Here is a 19,824-nt window from a genome sequence, read left to right as displayed (position 1 = left end):
GATTCTTTCTGTAAATGGGGGTCATTTCTAAGTTAAACTGATCTATGACCCTTTAAAAGCTTGGGGTGAACAGGCATCTGGGGACAATGGGCTCTAATGCAGTGTTAAAGGCTAATGAACAAAGAATAAAAACAAAATTAGGATCCATTGAGCAGAGAGAGAGGGTGAGATAAACGGAGAGTGATGGCTTGGAACACACAACATGTGGGTGTATTCAATATACACACTCACACACACACACACACACACACACACACGCACACACACACACACGTCTACAGTGGGCCTCTCAGCTCAAGTGGGTTTCTGTCCCAACACATCACACATCGGTTTAACTCTTCACCGACTGGAGGAGGGAGAAACACAAGAGTAACAGGCTTATCAACAGATTTTAATGAGACAATAAAGATAAGCTTCTGTATAGATTCCGTCGTGTTATTCATAATGTTAGTGTTAATGTAGAGGACAACATTACCATGAGTAAATATGTTCAACATTTGTTATTAAAGGTGATGTTCACAATTTGTCACATTTCCATCCTGTTGTCCAAAACCACTGTCCATCTTTACACAACTTTAATACAACACACTTTTTAAAAAATTCAGAGAATAGCACTCTGTAAAAAAGGTCCAGTGTTCGTACACAGCCCTGGCTCAGCAAGTGGTAAAACAAAAATGTCTTGGCCAAACTGGTTCAGGAGCTCACTCTCTCCACTGCTGGCTCAGGCATGAAAAAGAGATGAAGATGTTGCTCTATTTCTGCTCCATAGAAACGTGCTACAAAATGAAACAACTCAACTTACAACTGGGATCCTGTAGTAATTCAAACATTGAATAAAACTTGAAGACTAAACTTCAACAACAAACAAGCTACAGTCGAATTTACTCAAACACATAGTTCCACTTTAAAATACGTAAAAGAAGCATACTCTTGCCTCACAATGTTTTACATGGCTTTGGAGGATGGAGCTGATTTGTGAGAAGAGTAATTCTCCAGAGTTGTTTACTTTACCTTTGATCGTGAGTTTAATCTTAATTAATAATCCACTTTTCTGCAGCAACTCTCTCTACTCTAAGATCTTAAATGATATGGTAGAACATTTCTGTGAGGATTTAATGGCATTCAGCTACATAAACATTAGAGGTCAGGTTCTCATACTGGATGATTATAATTGTGGATCATCTCAATGATATTGACTGGAGCTCAGATTAAACTGCTCCACAATGCAGGGTGGTTTTTTACCCCTCTTCCTTACAGCTGGCATTGAGCAAAGTGAACTAAGGCTCATGTGCATCTGCACCAGATGATCCCATTATATTTCATTCTTATCTGTATAGATTATACAAGCTGTGACCATAATGGGTGCATCTTTAATGAGTTAAATCACTAATTATAAGGGGTGTCTACAATCCTGTGGGTGTACAGTGTCTTTGTGCCAGTGCCTCAATGTTATCAGAGCTCAAACATTTCAGCTCGGACCTAAAGCGCTGTGTTTACATAATGTTTGTTGGATTATTATGACTTAATTTAAAAGCGATGGTGTTGTTTCTCTCAGGCAGTAACTCATTTATTACTGCTGGAACCACACGCCTTGGGAAAGCCTCATGAGTAAAATATAATGCAGCCCATAGATTAGATATGATCAATATTACAGAGCTGTCTATTAGTCAGCTTCCAGGTCTCTGTAACCCAGCAATGATGCAACAGAAAGAGGGACCACACTGCCGTCCACCTGCCATCTTGATGTCATGACTGCACCCAGTCCGGTAAACTCCCTCCATTAGCGACCATTAGACACTTCAGAGAAGACAAAACAATTCAGACATGAGGAAGATCTCCTCTGAGGGAGGTTTTAATATATCAGATTATATCAGTGTAAATCAGGGCTTGTACAAACATCAGCACTTATTACCATCAGCTCAGTTAGCGGCATCCGTCTCCCCCAGAGTCATAAAGATCATTCATCTTCTTATTCTATTGTTTATGACATTTGTCACATCCAATAAATCCCCTTCCCCTCTCTTTCACAAGGTGGGCTCTGTATTGTTTTAAAGAATTAGAAATCCATTATTCTCCCACTCTTTGTCCTAAAATCAAACACACATAAATGTGGAACATTTGAACTGCTGGTGTTCAACCATGTGGACAGTGAGTGATTAGTCTGGCACTCCAACTCATCCCAAAGGGTTTGGATAGAACTCCACGGAACAAAGTTTTGGAGTCTCTAACAGACCTTTACTGAAACTAATGTTGTGCAAGTAATTGCTATAGAATGGACATGGCCTAAATAGATGAATATTTCACTGGTCAGAAAGTGTCATTTTGGAAAAATAATAATAATAAAAAAACAGGTACATTTTTACTACTCCAAAGTATGTTCTGAATAAACTCTCACTCTCTACCAGAAATAGACATAGCGTCCAACAATATAGAAAGCCTTATATCATTATTACAGTAGGAGTCATCATAGCAAACAGAAAGCTCTACTTCTTCTCTGATTACTTCACTCAGCACAGCGTGAGTGCACACACCATTATTTTTCTATCAGCAGATATAAATATCTTACTGGAGCTCTGTGAAGCTGCTTTGTGACAACATCAGTTGTAAAAAGCACTATACAAATACATTTGATTTGAATTTGATTTGATATAAACCAGATGAAAAAGCAAAAGTAGATTTGCATTCAACTGGTGGAATGGAAACCAGTGGGTTTTTTTTGTTCTGAACTCAAGACTGCTGGCTCTGAGAGTTTGTCTCATTTGATTCCATGCAAAACTGAAATTGGAAAAAAGCAATGTTGTAAAACGTGTTTCATTTTATAAAATGTGGTCTAGTGAAAATCAAAAGTTGATTTATTTGTTTCAGTTTCCTGGTTTTTCTGCTAAACACTTTCATTGCAAAATCTCCCCTGAAATTCAGATCTTCAGAGGCAGGAAGAAAAGACTAGAAAACTGAAAAATCCCATTTCATTTTTACACACATGTAAATTGAAAATTATGTGTAAAACTAAATGTGTTTCATATTTTCCTGGATCATGCAGTCCATCCACTTTTATTACAAGACCCAACATTTTAAAGGTAAAAGTCTGATTAAAGACAAATTAAATAAATAGAAAATTGGAAAAACAAATAAAACCCCATTTCAGATTTACTAAACCAAATGAAAACATAAAACGAGAAAATGCCATTTCAAACACAATTACCCAACTTTGAAAGTAACCTCAAAGAGTCAGAAACCTGAACTTTGAAGAAATCTGATGTTAGATCCTTCAAAAAACGATGGTCAGGGGTTAACTTTGAGAGAACTCTGGTGCAGCTCATTGCAGGTGTGGAAGCTATCCATTTACTGCATTATGTGTGGGACTGTGTGATTTGCCATTTTTAGTGACTGCTTTAACTACTTTAACTGTAGCACTCGATATTCATGGTTCAATATGCTTGAGGATATTGTGTGTATTCAAAAAGCACTGTTATTTACCGCTTTAGTGTTTTATCAAAGGAAGGTAAAGGGATTAACCCAGTGTCTAACATGTTACAAATCACAAATTGGTCCTAGCTGCATCTGGACATATTCCCCACCAGTGTGAAAACACCCATAGTGCGTATTTGACCCATTTGTTGAAGACGTGGTTGTAAGGTTGGTGTTAAAGGCAGTAGAGGTTAGATGAGCTCTTATGGGACCTATGGTTTTTTCTTGACTGGAACAGCTTATGACATTTAAAAAAAATATCTATTTGTCTTAGCTTTTCTCAGATATGTTTTTTATTCAATTTCTAAATCCTGTTGACAAGCTCCTCCCACGAAGCTGACCATTCACTTCAACAAGCTCCACTGAGTGAACACCCTAGTTTATTCTGTTTGGGATGGGATTTATGTGTTGACAGGGCATTTTTTTTATAACACTCCACACTTATTCAAAAAAGAATAAGAGAAAGAATGGGACGTCCTTCATAAACAAGAGCTCTGTACATTTCTTTTGTGCTGGAACCGAGTGATAATAAAGTCCAGAGTGTTTCACCCCAATGAGGTAGAAGTTCATCAGAGTCAGAGTTCATCAAAGGCACCAGAGAAAAGGAGAGAAAGAGAGAGAAAATGGGCAGAAAACACTCATCTGAAGGATTGAAACTGACAGATGGAACTGGCGTTGCTCTGGAGAACGCTGTTCTGCTGCGCCCACACGAGTCATAGTTACAATGAGGCCGAAAAACGACACTTTTGGAGGATCAGCAAACCATACAACAAATAACAACTGGACCCTCCATCCTTTAACCTATTCAGTATGTACTGAATTACTGGGTTCCTACCATATATCACATAGAGATTATGCAGTGGCCAGTTAGATTACACAGTGCACAGTTGAGGTCAATGGGTCTAGGGAGATCAGACAGTGTCCAATAAGATCAGACGTTGTCCACTGAGGTCAGACTGACCCGGCTGTGTCCTGGGAGAGACTCCTTCACATGAGAGTTTTCAATTCTCCAGCTGTTCTGTGCCTAAATGCTGTGTTTAACTATAAACATATACAGCTCCTCCATTACTGTCCCAAAGAAGATGGAGCACAGAGAGAAGAGCGTGAGGCTTAAGTCAAATGTGTGTGTTTGTGTGTGTGTGGTTAAACCATTTCTTAATGCATTTATACTCATATGTAAACAGTTCTTCGAGCATTGTGCTGACTCACTGCCCTTATAAGGACATAGTGTTGTGGTCAGAGGGTTGGGGTAGAGGGTCTATCAAATGTCAACAGAACCCAACAGAAAAAATCAAACAGCTGTTTCTCAGATTGGGTTTTATCCACTTTGTATAATTTATTGGACTATTGTGATTCATATTCTGGTATTGATTTTTAACAGAAAAGCTTCCTTAAGAGCTTGTGGTCAAATGTTTTCTGCAATGTCACTTTAAAATCTCACCCGCGGTCAATGGTGCTCTGCTTAATGAGCACTTACAGGCAGGAGCCAATGAAAACGTGGGATGCACTTCATTGATGCCATTGGTTTAGACCAGGGGTTCATAAGCCAGGGGTCACAACCCTCTCGGCAGTCTCGACGTGGTCCCAGAGGGGGTTGCAAGTATGGTTCTACAAAAGAAATACCAGTGTGAACTGATGTGCAGCGCTCTGAAGCAGTGGGGGATGGAGGTGTGGTTTGATGCCATGACACGTGATTAGTGTTGACCTAGCAACCAATCATCATTCTTCAATAAATGCACTATTTACACACAGTTCTACAGCGGCAAGAGACAGAAATCAGATTGGAACTAAACTGAGTGTTCACTGGCTCCCACTGTTGCCCACGCTCTGTATTGCATCAGCACATAAGTGTGTATCAATCTGTACTGGTTACATATTAGAAACTACATTCAACTGTGGCTACTAAGCTATAAATATTTATTTCCTGCTGATTTTTCTAAATGTGTGGCTCATAGGGGCTGATCTACTACAGATGTGTGACCTCATAGGCGTCTTTGTATTTTCTGCTGTGTCATTTATACAAAATAATGCTTATTTTATAGCGAAATGATGGTTTTTATAATGTATAATGCATATAAAATGTTTTCAAGGTATTTAAAACTGCAGACTATAGGCTCTGGGTGATGGTTGTGTGGGAGTGAAAGTAAAAGTGAGGGAAACAGACGGAGAGATAATGTAATCAGTCGCAGGGGGGGGGATTAGATTAAACTGGAGTGTAGAGGTAAGAGGTATTAAAGACCCATGTGGTGTCGGACAGAGACAATGTCTCCCAAGTGTTCAACATCAGTTCAATTTAATCACAGTTCATTCACAGTCCAGTCACAGTAAGAACACATTTCTTAATGTATTATTTCAGGTATCTTATTTTCCCCACAATATTTCATCATTTATCATGAGTTTGTTTCACTTTACTGCTGTAACAGTCTCTACTGGGAAGGCTTTACACTAGAAATTGGAAAATTGCTGTGAATATTTGATGGCATTCAGCATCAAGGTTGTTAATATCCATTACTAATGTTGAACTAGGAAAACTAGGAAATAAAAACAACAACTCTTGAAGAAACAATTCTTTGGGAGTTGACTACTCTTCAGTATCAATGTTTTTAGTGAAGAGGAGTTGACTTCCAAAGAATCAGTTCTTCAAGTGTTGTCGTCTCCAAAAGTCTCCAAATGCAGATGGACCTTCTCCGTTGCCTTGGCAACAGCAAACTGATAGAGAATTTATTCATTCATGGGCTACTATGCTTGAAGAAATGATCCTTTGGAAGTTGACTCCTTATCATTTACTAAAAGGACGTGATGAATTGTTGCACGGGATCCCAAGCTGCAGTTTTTGTCTGCCATTTTTTCAAAGGCTGATACTCAGATATCTTCCTCCAAACTGCATAGTGCACAGTGTAGATCACAAAATACACGTTTCTGATCTAAAATAATGCACTGTATGTCAGATAATAAAACCATTTATGTTAGATATATGCTTCACGTCGTGTCTAACATTTAGTGAACTCTCAGAGTGTAGTAGTATTAGTTTCATAATCTGTGAAGTGCACTATGTAGGGAGTAGGGCACTATTTGTGATAGAGCCAACATTTTCCACATGTGACAAGCTCCTCTCTTTCTTTTTTCTCAATAGGTTTTGGGTCAATAGTGTCCATCATTACCGTGCTCATAAATCAACAGGTTCTACTTATGCACTGTGGATTTTGTAGTAGGTTCAGCTTTGACATTTGTGACTATACTACACAATACATCCTCAAAAATAATTTAGATTTAGTTCCAATTAGTGCAAAATTGGAACACAGCCTACTTTTTTTGTGAAGAGGAGTCAACTCCAAAAGATGTTAATATGTTAATTGGATGTTAATATGTTTTCAAATGTATCATAACGTTTAAGCTGTTGTTTATGAAAGATAGTAATTAATAATACCTCTAAAACAGTTAAATATTTAAAAATAAGTGACTAAAGCTAACCTTTTTTTTTTAGCTTTTTTGACTAAAACTAGACTGAAACTAAATTACTAAAATGGGACTAAAATACACATTTTAATCAAATGACAAAGACTTAAACTAAATCAAAATTCGCTGCCAAAATGATCAATGTTACTGTTCTTCCTCTGGTGTTTTGTAGTAAAAAGCAGTTTGTATGTGTGTGTACAAATTAGACCCCAAGCAGACCACATTTCCTGCCAAAATTGTAATGAAGTCAAGGTGCTGTGTGTGTTACAGAGCTCTAAGCCTTTCCTCACACACTCCTTAGGGACAGGACACGTGTACACACAAACTCCTTAGGGACAGGAGACCTACAAACACAATCTTCAGGAACCGCAACATACACACACAGACACACATACACACACACACATACACACACACACACACACGCACACATAGTCCATACATCCACTCCATTGTTGCCGGGATGGGAAGCAAAAAACTGAGATAGAGAACGTGTTGTTTGTCTTTGAATGAGGACATGGCTTTGTGTCCAGTATGTGTGTGTGTGTGTGTGTGTGTGTGTGTGTGTGCCTGGAAGGACTTCACAGAGCAGCATGTGTAATCCGTCTGTGGAGACCAGAGCAAAATTTACAAGAGAAGCAAACAGACAAAAGGGAGGTTTCCTTTCTTCCATCAACTGTAACACAGCAGTGTGGAGTTGCACAACAACAGAGAAAGACTACAGAGGAAGCCTACTACATAATCTCCATAGAAAAGCATGGAACACAATGCGACACATCTGAGCAACTGCACATGGGCCTCAGGACCCCATGCTCAGTGCAGATTTATAAATCCCCAGTGGAGCAGTGGAAGGGTGATATCTGGAGTGATAACAGTAGTATTTTGGGATAATTTGTCATTGAGAACTAATCATCCGGGCAGCAGGTAGTGCAGCAGGTAGTGTCGCAGTCACACAGCTCCAGGGGCCTGGAGGTTGTGGGTTCGATTCCCACTCCGGTTGACTGTATGTGAGGAGTTGCTGTGTTCTCCCTGTGTCTGCGTGGGTTTCCTCCGGGTGACTGTCTGTGAGGAGTTGGTGTGTTCTCCCTGTGTCCGCGTGGGTTTCCTCCGGGTGCTCTGGTTTCCTCCCACAGTCCAAAAACACACATTGGACACACATTGTCTGTGTTGCCCTGTGAAGGACTGGCGCCCCCTCCAGGGTGTATTCCCGCCTTGTGCCCAATGATTCCAGGTAGGCTCTGGACCCTGAACTGGATAAGGGCTACAGACAATGAATGAATGAATGAACTAATCATCCAAAATCAGTACATGCCCTATTAATGTTAAATCAAATCAAATCCTCAAAGCAATGTTCCAACATCGTAAGTACAGCCTCGAGATAATTCTAGATGTGTTTTGCATTTTTTAGACCCTAATAATTTATGCAGATCCCTTGTTAATTATTCACTGTTGCACTTCCTTTTGTTTATTTAGGGTTGGACTCATGGAACAATTCCATCGGTGTACAGTTATGTGTATTTGTGTGTGTCATGTTGTCCAGCTGTATTTTAAATTGTGAGGATAAAAAAGCTGTTTACACTCTCACATCATGGGGACTTTTTGATTAATGTATTTAAGATCCTTTAAATTGGTTATGAACTGTTTATTTACTAATATCCTATATATTCATTCATTGTAATATTCAGTTGCAAGCAGACCTCAGATGTCTTTATAGGGCTCAGACTGACCGTAGAATGTGGTTAAAAATATTTACGTTAGACTTATCTAATGTAGTAGTTGTTGCTAGTAACTGAACTCACTTGCAGTACGTGTGCATGGTAGGATTAGTATATATTTGGGTGCACTGTTCATCAGAAATCTATGGAAGCCCTGAAGGTCAAGGTGAATAAAAAAGTTTAATGTATGTTCCTGAGTCCCATATTATTTTCTTTTTTTCTCCATTATATACACCAAAAACTGTTAAATAAAAAGTATAAAATATATTTCTACCATCACTTGTACAATTTTAGCCATCAAAAGTATAATATTTATTTTTCAATCGAGCGAGAAAAAAAAAAAGGCTAACATTTAGTAGCATGCTCTTCCCACTTTGACCAGCAGGGGGTGAATAAAAACGAATTTTCCTCATACCCAGATAATAAAAGAGGGAAAAAAAGAGCACGCTAAATGTTAGCCTTCTTTATTATTTTTTTTATCCCTCAGACAAAATGAACAAAATTATTATGCTTTTGATGGCTAAAATTTTAAGCTAAATTCTGGCTAAAGGTGATGCTACAAATATTTTTTCCACTGTGTTTGGTGTGTATAACAGGCAGAAAAAAATAAATAATACGATCATAGATTAAACATTTTTTATTCAGCTTGACCTTCAGGGCTTCTGTAGAAGTCACTATGAACCAACATTGCATTTACAATTACCAGGTTGATATACAGCATTAATAAGCACTTTCCGAGGGTAAGTTGTAAATACACAGTATGCTCTGTGACATCTACAATAATAGTGAATATGCCTTGCAGTTTACTAAAAAAAAAAAAAATAAAGGAACACTAAGTTATATTTTTACCATAAAACTACAGCAAAATCCTTGCTTCACTGATCTGTAATAAAAAGAACAGAACCTCTGTCATTGCTACTCTGGGCTCAGCATTGCAGAAACCGCACTGCGTAAACTTTGGAGGAGACACAACAAATGTAACAAATGGAAGTCTATGTGATGTCCTCTGAAACCGTGGAGATAAGACTGTGTGTATATGGGTGTCTGTGTGTGTTGCTGTGTGAGTAGGGCAACATTGCGCATCAACACAGTTTAATGGATGCGGCATGACCTCATTCAAGCTTTGTCATCACCTTCCACCCTGCTACACACACACACACACACACACACACACACACACACACACACACACACACAGAGAGCTCACGTGAGATTAGCTCATCCAAAGTGCATGCGTGATCCACAGCTTTAATCAGAGTTAAACTGCTCAATAAAGAGACAAAGCGCAGAAAGTAATGAAGGCCAGCTTTCAGCAGGAAACAGCAGAAACACATCAGATCTCTCCTCATATCCTACACTTTGTGTCCAAATGTTTGTAGACACCCCTTACAATGAGTGGTGCATCCATTGTGGACAGATGCTCAGTTGTACACACACAGTTTGTATAATCACATAGAAAAGTGAGATGCTCTGGAACAGCTGTATATGAGCCTCACCAAAGAGGTATAAAAAGGTATAAATCCCCCAGCTCTGAGCGGTGAAACAGTGGAACTGTGTTCTCTGGAGAGATGGGGACTTGTGATCCAGAACTTATGATCCAACATCAGTGGCTGATGTCAATAATGCTCTCGTGGCTGAATGCAATCAGCTCCTCACAGCAATGTTCCAACATTCAGGCTTGAGAGCACAGGCTTGTACTGTTTCCAATGTGATATGCAGGTGTCTGAGGGAGGCCAATGGGTTTTAACACTCACTCACTCACACACACACACACACACACACACACAGAGAGAGAGAGAGAGAGGCAGGCACACACATTTACCTGTGTTGTCACAGGTGGGTGCACATCTGCATCTCAGTTGTGAGATGGGGAAGGCTGATGATAGAGAGACACAACACACACACACACACACAGCTTGGTCATGGGTGAGTAGTAGAGCTAATGAGAGTGTGAAGAAAAGAATGTGCATTCCTGCATCACACACACACACACACACACACACACACTCTCAGAGGAAAATTTTGAATTATTCTAAAGTCAGATGAGCCACAAACATGTGACACAAACCCAACATTCTGTCACAAAACTCTTGCTCCAGAGTCTGTGAGGGGTATAAAGCATGTTGATGTCCACACTTTGTCTGGTTTTCAGTTTGTGTACAGAGCTCTAGAAATGTGGTTCCATTTGCTTTATCTAAGAAGAAAGCCCTGGTAACAATGACAATAATATTTTTATATTACAGTCACGATCACTAACTTTTTTAAATCGTCTAAACCAAAAGTTACACATACATTTGGATTCAGTATTATTCATGACTCTGCGGCACTTTTTCCTGATGGAGCTTATAATGAATGCAGTATCGAATAAATTATTTTCGCTTGCCATTTTCAAGGACCTTTCAGGTTATTTTTAATGCTACGTAACATTTACCATAAGATGACAAACGAGTCGGGGAATGTTTGAATTTTGATTTATAATCATACATTACAGGTGCCCCCTTCAGAGTGTGTTCCTGCCTTGTGCCCAGTGATTTTGGGTAGGCTCCGGACCCACCGCGACCCTGAACTGGATAAGGGTCACAGACAATGAATGAATGAATTATACATTACAAAAAATATACTTAAAACTAATCTGCACACCTAAAAGTTTACATATTTGAAGAAGATAAGTGTTTGGTAGGGTTTAAATTCTCTGTATCTCAGAGTCTTACTCAACACTTGTTGTGTAAGACCCAGATATTGAGACAACGTTTTTTTTTTTTCCTCAGTTTTCTTTTGAAAGCATCCATTCACGATGTGAGACTGCGACAGGGACCCAGCTCTATCTTTGATTCCATCAACAGAAGATTGGCATCAAACCCAAAGTCCCCAAACCCAGCACACCACACAACTCCAAAAAAAAAGAGGCAGAGTTCTAATGACCACATTTATCTCTCCTTCTAGACATCCAGCACAAAGCTGCAGAATGCAGGGGCGGGTATTTTGCCCAACAAAACAAGAGACGGCACTGCAGCGGCATGTTTCCTCTTGATGGGACTCGATAGCGTGGAGTACAAGACCGAAGAGCTGTCTGGAAAGGACAGAGGGGTGACCAAAAATGCTTTGAAACAATTTGTTCTAACCTGGATACACTTACATCGTTTACAAATAAGTGAATTAGAAAAAAAATAAATAAATTTGGTAAAACTACAAAGGAAGTTTAATTGAGTTACTGCTGCTTGAACAACACTGTGTCATGGTCCTGAAGGTCTTGTCAGTACCTCAACATGGCTTGATTCTAATTCATTATTGCAAGTGAATGAACCTTTATATGTGTCAATATAATGATGTAAGTGATTACAATAGAGGGACTTACGACTGACAGGAGTCTCTAGTGCCCTGTTGGGCCACCTCTAGCCTGGATACAAAATGAGATATGGTTGGCCATGGAGGCCATAAAGCATCCTTTAGCACATTTGCTCATGGATGTTGGAGCTGGGCCTGTAGATCCTGCACTCTTGAAGGTTGCAGAGTCTGCTGTCCCAGCTGGTCCCATAAATGCGTGACTGGTAATAAATCTGTCGAACAGCGAGGCCCTACTTTGTGTGGGTGAACATTTTCCTGCTGAAATATATCAGTTGGAAGCCCTGCCACAAGAGGCAAAACATGTTGCGGCAGGATGTCCCCATATCCAGAGCAAAGGATTGAAGCGCTTACTGCAAGACCTCCATACTCAAACTCGACCCTCGTCCGATCCCAAAGAGAACCCCAAAGACAATACTGTTACTGTCCAAGGTTCTTGCTCACGACATCACTGCTCCCAACAACTCCTAACAGCTTGGTCCAAACCTTCTAGATAGTGGGCAATTTGTCGAAATTACAATCTTGCTTTTCTTTGGCCAGTCATCCGGCCCCTCTTAAAGTCTGTCATCTGGGCAAACTGTCTTCGAGTGTGTCGTAGAGGTAGGTCTAGCAACAATGATCTCTCACCAAGAGGTACACTAACCAAAAGGGGCCTCTGAGAGCCTTTTTATAGGGCAGCAGAGAAGCAATGTGATGCGCTCTTGTGGCAAGACTCTTGTGGCAAGTGTTTAATCAGTCCACACCTGTAATCATTTACATATCAATGTGAGCCACAACTGCTTGCAGATGTTTGCAATCTGGGTGCATTATTTATTTATTTATTTTATTTTTTATTTTTTTTTTTGTCAATGAGAGTATTTGTAGGTATTCTATAAACTTAAGGTCACATTTGATTAAGAATCACATTGTACTGTGGTCCTTGAATGAACATATTTATAATCCATAGAGTGGGTCAAGAGAATCTCTGACACATCCAAGCCACTAAGTGTCAGTATATGAGAGCAGTTTCCTAACAAGAGGAAGCTTGCTCCTGGTACATAATTGGATTTGCCGTTAAACGGCTTTAGAATTAGCAAGACACATTCATTCATTCATTCATTGTCTGTAAGCGCTTATCCAGTTCAGGGTCGGTGGGTCCAGAACCTACCTGGAATCATTGGGCGCAAGGCGGGAATACACCCTGGAGGGTGCAGCAAGAAACATTGTCCCACTAAATTTGTTTTCATGTTTGGATTAGATCTGGACATTTTCCAGAGTTGCCCTTTCAAACATGTAGCTTACAGCTGGAGATTGTCAGTTTCAGATGCATTCTCACAGCTGTGAATGCCCAGAGTGGATTAGGCCTGGGCCAACTTTTGTGTAGCGCATGCAGGGGGCATGGCATGAATTCACTGTGAGTTCTCCCTAACATTGCTGGCTCTATACACACATGCACTCACTTGGACGTTACCTGGACAAAGTCAAGGAGTGAAGGGCCTTAAATAATATAAGTGCTGTACACAGCTAAATTTTGCTGGGTTACAAACATAAGCAGTTTTCAAAATGCTATTTTTAACTTGATGAGATCCATATATTTGCTACTAGAAATGGCCTTCTCTCAGCATCTCTCTGTAGTTTAATGGGTTCATTAAATGAACCAGTCTGTTTGTGTTATGCTTGTATAAACAGACATGAATTGAGCTGTGGCATTAAGAATTCAGCTCAGAAGCAACGTTTCAGGAGAACATGGCCTTTTAAAACACACACAGCTCTATAAATGAAATATTGGCGGAAGTTTGGAGGCCGCTTTACTGAGAGCTTATTGCTGCCTCCCGAACTTTTGATGCCTTCCCACGAGGAACTGAAACATTTCCGCTGTTACACAGCCCCTGTTTGTCTAGACGAGGAGAACAAAGACAACAAACCTCGAGGGGGTCAGAAAAGAGGAGGAAAGGCTATTCAGCAGAATTTGAAGAGCACAAATAATGATCTGCTTCTTCAAGTCGTCCTCCTCAGGCCTCGTTGTATGTTCTGGAAAAGCTTCAGTCGGTCAGAGATTCATGGCCAGAGCCTGAGGGTCAGAAATGACATTTCAGGTTGCAGAAGTGATCACATTTGCTTTTGTCCGACTCACAACAGCTGCCTGTAAAATTATGCTATAGGGGTTCAACAGCTCATTGGATTGGTGGCAGACAAAAAACTCTCCAGTGAGAGTCAGATGTGCAACAACGAAAACTCTGCTGATCTGTGAGACCTGGGGCACAGAGCTGTGTTCTGTCAAAAAAAAAAAAAAAAAACAAACAACAAAAAAAAAATAAATAAAACTACACACAAATACACAAATAAACAGCACCTAACCTAACTTGATGTGGATTTGAAAGCCCATGGTTCCTGTTAGAGATGAGATTTAGTGATGTCACTGGTTGCATTTCATGAGAGGGCTGTGCTAATGGAAAATCGACCCAGGGAAAATCATGTTGAGCCGTGCTGAGCCGATGGCGTGCAGTGGAAACTCGCAGTAAGAGACAAATTGCTTTGTTGTTTGTGAATGAACCACTTTATGCTCCAGAGAGTGGGTCAACCACATGTGGGTGGCTATTTTTAAAATACACTTAGCACTACAGAGTACTAAGAGTATGACAACTCCATCTGTATGTAATCAGTAATGTGATTATATTTTTCTGGATAACTGCATCTGCTAAATGACTTCATTGGTAATGTAGGACACATAAAACTCAAAATTTGCAAATGTTTGGTTTGATTGTGTTCTTTAAATGTCAAACAAACACAACAATAACAAATGAAAATCTCTTGACAATTAAGCAATTGGAACATAAATCAGGGATTCTTAAAAGTGGTGTGGGCATGTCCCCAACATATAAATCTGCCTATGAACCCATTGGTCAGTCCTAGGAGTGTTCTGCTCTGTCTAAAGTCAAGAGGGTGCTGTGGACCTTGAAGCTTGGTGTTTATTCACTGAATTTCACTGAAGCAGAAAAGCAATTACAGCACTAATGGACTAGAGACTTCTTCAGAGATCTCACCGACATTTATCACTAATAGGATGGGCTCAAAAAGTCAAGAAAATGATGGTTTCTACATATTATCTCTGTAGTTCCACCTTAATAGTTTCTTTGTAACAGTTTTGTTCAATAGCTTCTGTTTAATATCTCTGAAGGTCTTCCTTAATATCATTGTAGTTTCCCCTTAACATCCCTAGAGGTCCTCTTAAATATGTAGCTGTAATCGCTCCAGTTTCTATGTCATATATTTGTTATTTCTCTTTAATATCTCTGTAGTTCCACATTAATATTTTGTAATTTGTCCTCAATATCCCTATCGTTCCTGCTAAATATGTAGTTTCTCTTTAATGTCTCTGCAGTTCCACCTTAATATCTCTGTAATGTCTCATTAATATTTCTGTAGGTCCTTCTTAACATCTCTGCAGTTCCTCCTAAATATGACGTTTCTGTTGTTCCTCTATAATGTCTTGGTAGTTCCTGGTTAATACCTCTGCAGTTTCTCTTTAATATCTCTGAATATCCCTGAGATCAGATGGAGAGACAGTGGAGACAAATTCGTTTCCCATGCCTCATGAAGTCTCCTGAGATATCAATGACCAACTTTAGCAACAAAATCTTTCACTGGATACATTTTTTCACACTGTCCACTTCCTGATGGGCGCAGTTCCCTCTCAGTGGTCCCAGTGGTCTGGATTTGCATCGGTAGTAACCCGGCAAGGTTACCATCCACGGTCCAAATGCATGGGCCGCACAATGAAGCGTTTGACCCTTGACTCTGACCTGCAGAGTCTCCTCGATTCCTGTGTGTGTGATTACTCAGAGTCTCTGTGTGTTTCCGCTCTGAGATCACAACGTCTCCCGGACCAGGAGAGTACAGAGGAAGAGGTGCGTAATTAAGTCCGAGAACGAGTTTAACCTGTGTCCGGAAATGACCCATAAAGTGTGAAAAATTTAACAGGGATTTTCAGAGTGGGAGATGTCCCGGGGACATTCAGTTAAAGGCAAACTCACCATGGCCCAGTGGGCAGAGTGTAACCATGTGGGCTCATTTCACACTGTTGTTAAATATTGGGTGAACTGCTTGAGTGAACTTGGTGAGAATCTGTAGGGAGTAGTTATGGTTCCAGATGTCGTAGCATGGGGCACTATGATGTTTCAAAGTTTACCCTGATAAAACATGGCTACAAAATTGTAACAGTATTGAAATGAGTAGATTATTCTTGTGAGTATGTATGTACACGTGTGATACCTACAAAATTTGACCCTACTTGATTACTTTTTTCTTTTTCTCTTTGCTTTTCCATAAGGAAAATTTGGTACCTAGTACCTGGTTACTTTTTCAGTCCCTGCTCACTCATGGATCCAACTGAGCCAAGTAGGGGCTAAACTGTGACATATAAACCTTGCAGAGCCCTGATTGGTCAGACAGACAACCAACAAAAACTCAGTTTTTAAAATTTCCAAGCTACAGTAGTGATCACATTTGCCTTTATTTAAATTTAAATAACACCATGGTGTTTTGAAGTGGTTCAAACCTTTCTTGGGCATGTGGCCAATGGAGAAATCCAGCAAGAGCTGGAAGGTGAAATAAGAAATAAAGAAACTGATTTTTCTGAACTCTGGCTAAGCTGTGTTCAGTCCACAAATAAATAAATAAATAAATAAATAAATAAATAAATAAATCAGACAAGCAAATACACGGGGAGTAAACCATATTTAATGTTACCTCTGTCACTGTTGTGGATTCCAAAGCTTTTTGTTCTTGTTAGAGACCTTTTTTTTTGACATGTCACACACTGGGGGTGGGGGACCATTTTAGTGGAAAACCAAACAGGTTCCAGGTACCGAAATGTAAGCAGAGCTGAGTAGACTTGAGTACTTTGGTGGTACCCTCAAGGGAACGTCTTCTTTACCTTTAGTTAGGAAACATAATTGTACCATATTCAATTATAATTGTAGATTGTAAAGCTGTGTTGATGTCATTCGCCCCGTTTCCTCTCCAGGACTTTTATTGTGTTCTTTTATTCTCCACAGTTGTATAATGAAAGATTACAGAGATCCCCCTTTCCTTCTGGAGAAGAGAATGTAATGAACCTTTAGGGAACACAACTGGACTTTAACACCACTGCTGCACCTTTAAAGATACACTACACTGTTTGTACCTTTAGTCACAGTAATGTACCTGTAGTGTAGTGTAGGTAGGATGCAGTAGAAAGCACCAATAGTGCACTGTTTGTCTTTACTGCAGTCTATTTTAGCATCATCCAAAAACAGAACTCGTGCTTCATTATAATGCATACTTGGTGGCACGGTGGTGCAGCAGATAGTGTCGCAGTCACACAGCTCCAGGGGCCTGGAGGTTGTGGGTTCGATTCCCACTCCGGGTGACTGTCTGTGAGGAGTTGGTGTGTTCTCCCTGTGTCCGCGTGGGTTTCCTCTGGGTGACTGTCTGTGAGGAGATGATGTGTTCTCTCTGTGTCCGCGTGGGTTTCCTCCGGGTGCTCCGGTTCCCTCCCACAGTCCAAAAACACACGTTGGTAGGTGGATTGGTGACTCAAAGAGTGTGTGTGTGTGTTGCCCTGTGAAGGACTGGCGCCCCCTCCAGAGTGTATTCCCGCCTTGCACCCAATAATTCCAGGTAATCTCTGGACCCACCGCGACCCTGAACTGGATAAGCGCTTACAGATAATGAATGAATAATGCATATTTATTGGATATTCACTAAGAACTGTCCTGAAATCAAAGGACAGGGTGCAGTGCAGTTTCTGCAGTTCTGGGCCCAGAGTAGCAAAGACAGAGGCTCTGTTCTCCCTCCAGCAGAGCATCCCAATGATTTAAAGCTGTAATTTTAAGATGAAATATAGTAAGTAAATAGTATTTAACGTAAAAAGAAATTCTAGTGTTCCTTTATGTTTATGGTTTGTTAGAACTTCCTCTGCTTTGTGTTTTGGTTTTGTGTTTATTTTTTTCCTCGTGTCACACCCAGCCACACCCCACACCTGTGAGCTGGTGGGGGTAATGTGACCAACCTCAAAGGTGAGTTATTTTCCCTATCTTTGTTTCACCGTGTTGTGGTTTATTGTCTGTTGTCATTGTCATAATTGTGTTCCGTTTCACATTAGTGTTTATTACATTCATCTGATCATCTCAGTGTATGCTTCAATCTCTTTTATTTGCCCCTTTTTTCTATATGATAATGTTAAGTTTAGGAAAAGTTGCTTTGGCAGTTTTTTCCACTTTGGGTTGCCAGAAATGTTAGTACACATTTTACAATTGTCAATTATATTTGGTATACATTGTACAAATCCTGGGACTGGTCTATATATAGAACATGTATACATTCACCAAGAGACCTGTCGGTCTGAATGAGGACAGATTTTTTATTCCAGGCTCTAAAGCCACATAATTAATAAAATCCCTAATCAAAAGCCGTATTTTAAATCACATTTGCTGATTTAAATGGTTGCAGCATAACAATGGAAATTATGTGTGAGCGTGTGTGTGTTTGATGGGGGGGAGGAGGGGGTGGTAAACCATGGCAACCAAACTAGCACATCAATGGACATTCCATTTTTCTGACTATGTTGTTTTGTTGAATTTGCTACTTCAAAAACTGCTCGGACAAAAGCATAGAATGGGAAAATCACCTGCTGAAACCCACAAAGCTCGTAATAAACACAGTGGGTCAGCGATTAACTTTTCATTAATAGACTCCAAAAATAGAGAGAACTCTGCACAATGAAATGCAAATATGCAGCTTTTCTAATCTTCTCATCAATGGAAAAAGATTACTGTCGTGCTGGTGACAAAGGCCCTCATTGTTCCCTCTGACCCACTCCTCGGCCGCGGACATGTCAACAGTCACGTTGTCCAAATATAAACAGCTCTTTAAGTGTCTGGCCACCTTCTTCTGGGCCTTGATATTCAAATGAAACCCAACGTGACACAAACAGGGTTCGAGACGAGGGCCAGAGACTGCACGGAGTGCTGGAATTTGGGCGAAAAAGAGGCTCTGACATTTTTCCAAGAGCCGTGAAGAACAATGGGACAATGTTGGGTTGAATGTCATGGACGAGGCGAGGCGGAGCCCCAAATGGACTGATACCATCACCCCACCAAACAGAACCAGCACCATGGACCAGTGAGAACTGGATTTGGATCAGGAGGTGGATCATGTTAAAGGAAAATTACTAGACTGGACAGTAGCCTCCAACAGTAAAGCACTTTGCTTACACCGCTATTACACTGAGTAGCCACTTTGTCAAAAACACCTACTCTACCCCTCTAATCACTGGCCAGTTTATCAGAAACAGAGGGGCCTCATAATTAAAAACATCTACCTTAAACCTACACACACTGGCTGTTTTATCTAAAACACCTACTTTACTGACCATGGGTAAAAAGCATGTCATCCTCAGAGCTACACTGGCTCTGAGGAGCTCCAGTGTGAGATCTTAAGCCCTCAGCTCCTCTGCTTCTTTAAATTTAAGGTGGAAATAATGCATTCCCAGAATCTATTGTCATTTATACACATTTTGGCAGTTCTCAAACCTGTAACCATGTATTGCAACTGACATCACTGTGTAGAGGAGCTGCCATATTAGGGACCTACTCTGTTGTGATGTTTTACTAGTTATATTGTTTCTGTCAACATTTGTAGTCCCAGTTTAGAAATTTTAAATATGGATGTCTGTAAACAGCTTGGACCACATCCAAAATATCACCTTACTCCCTTCTTAGTGCACGTCACAGATAATGAAACTAATAACACTGCACCCAGACTGAATTCAATAAGGAAATGTGAACCCTATAACTGACTATAATGTTTTATGATATACAAC

Source organism: Hoplias malabaricus, chromosome Y, assembly GCF_029633855.1.
Source record: "Hoplias malabaricus isolate fHopMal1 chromosome Y, fHopMal1.hap1, whole genome shotgun sequence".
Classification (NCBI taxonomy): domain Eukaryota; kingdom Metazoa; phylum Chordata; class Actinopteri; order Characiformes; family Erythrinidae; genus Hoplias; species Hoplias malabaricus.
This window is presented reverse-complemented; position numbering follows the sequence as displayed.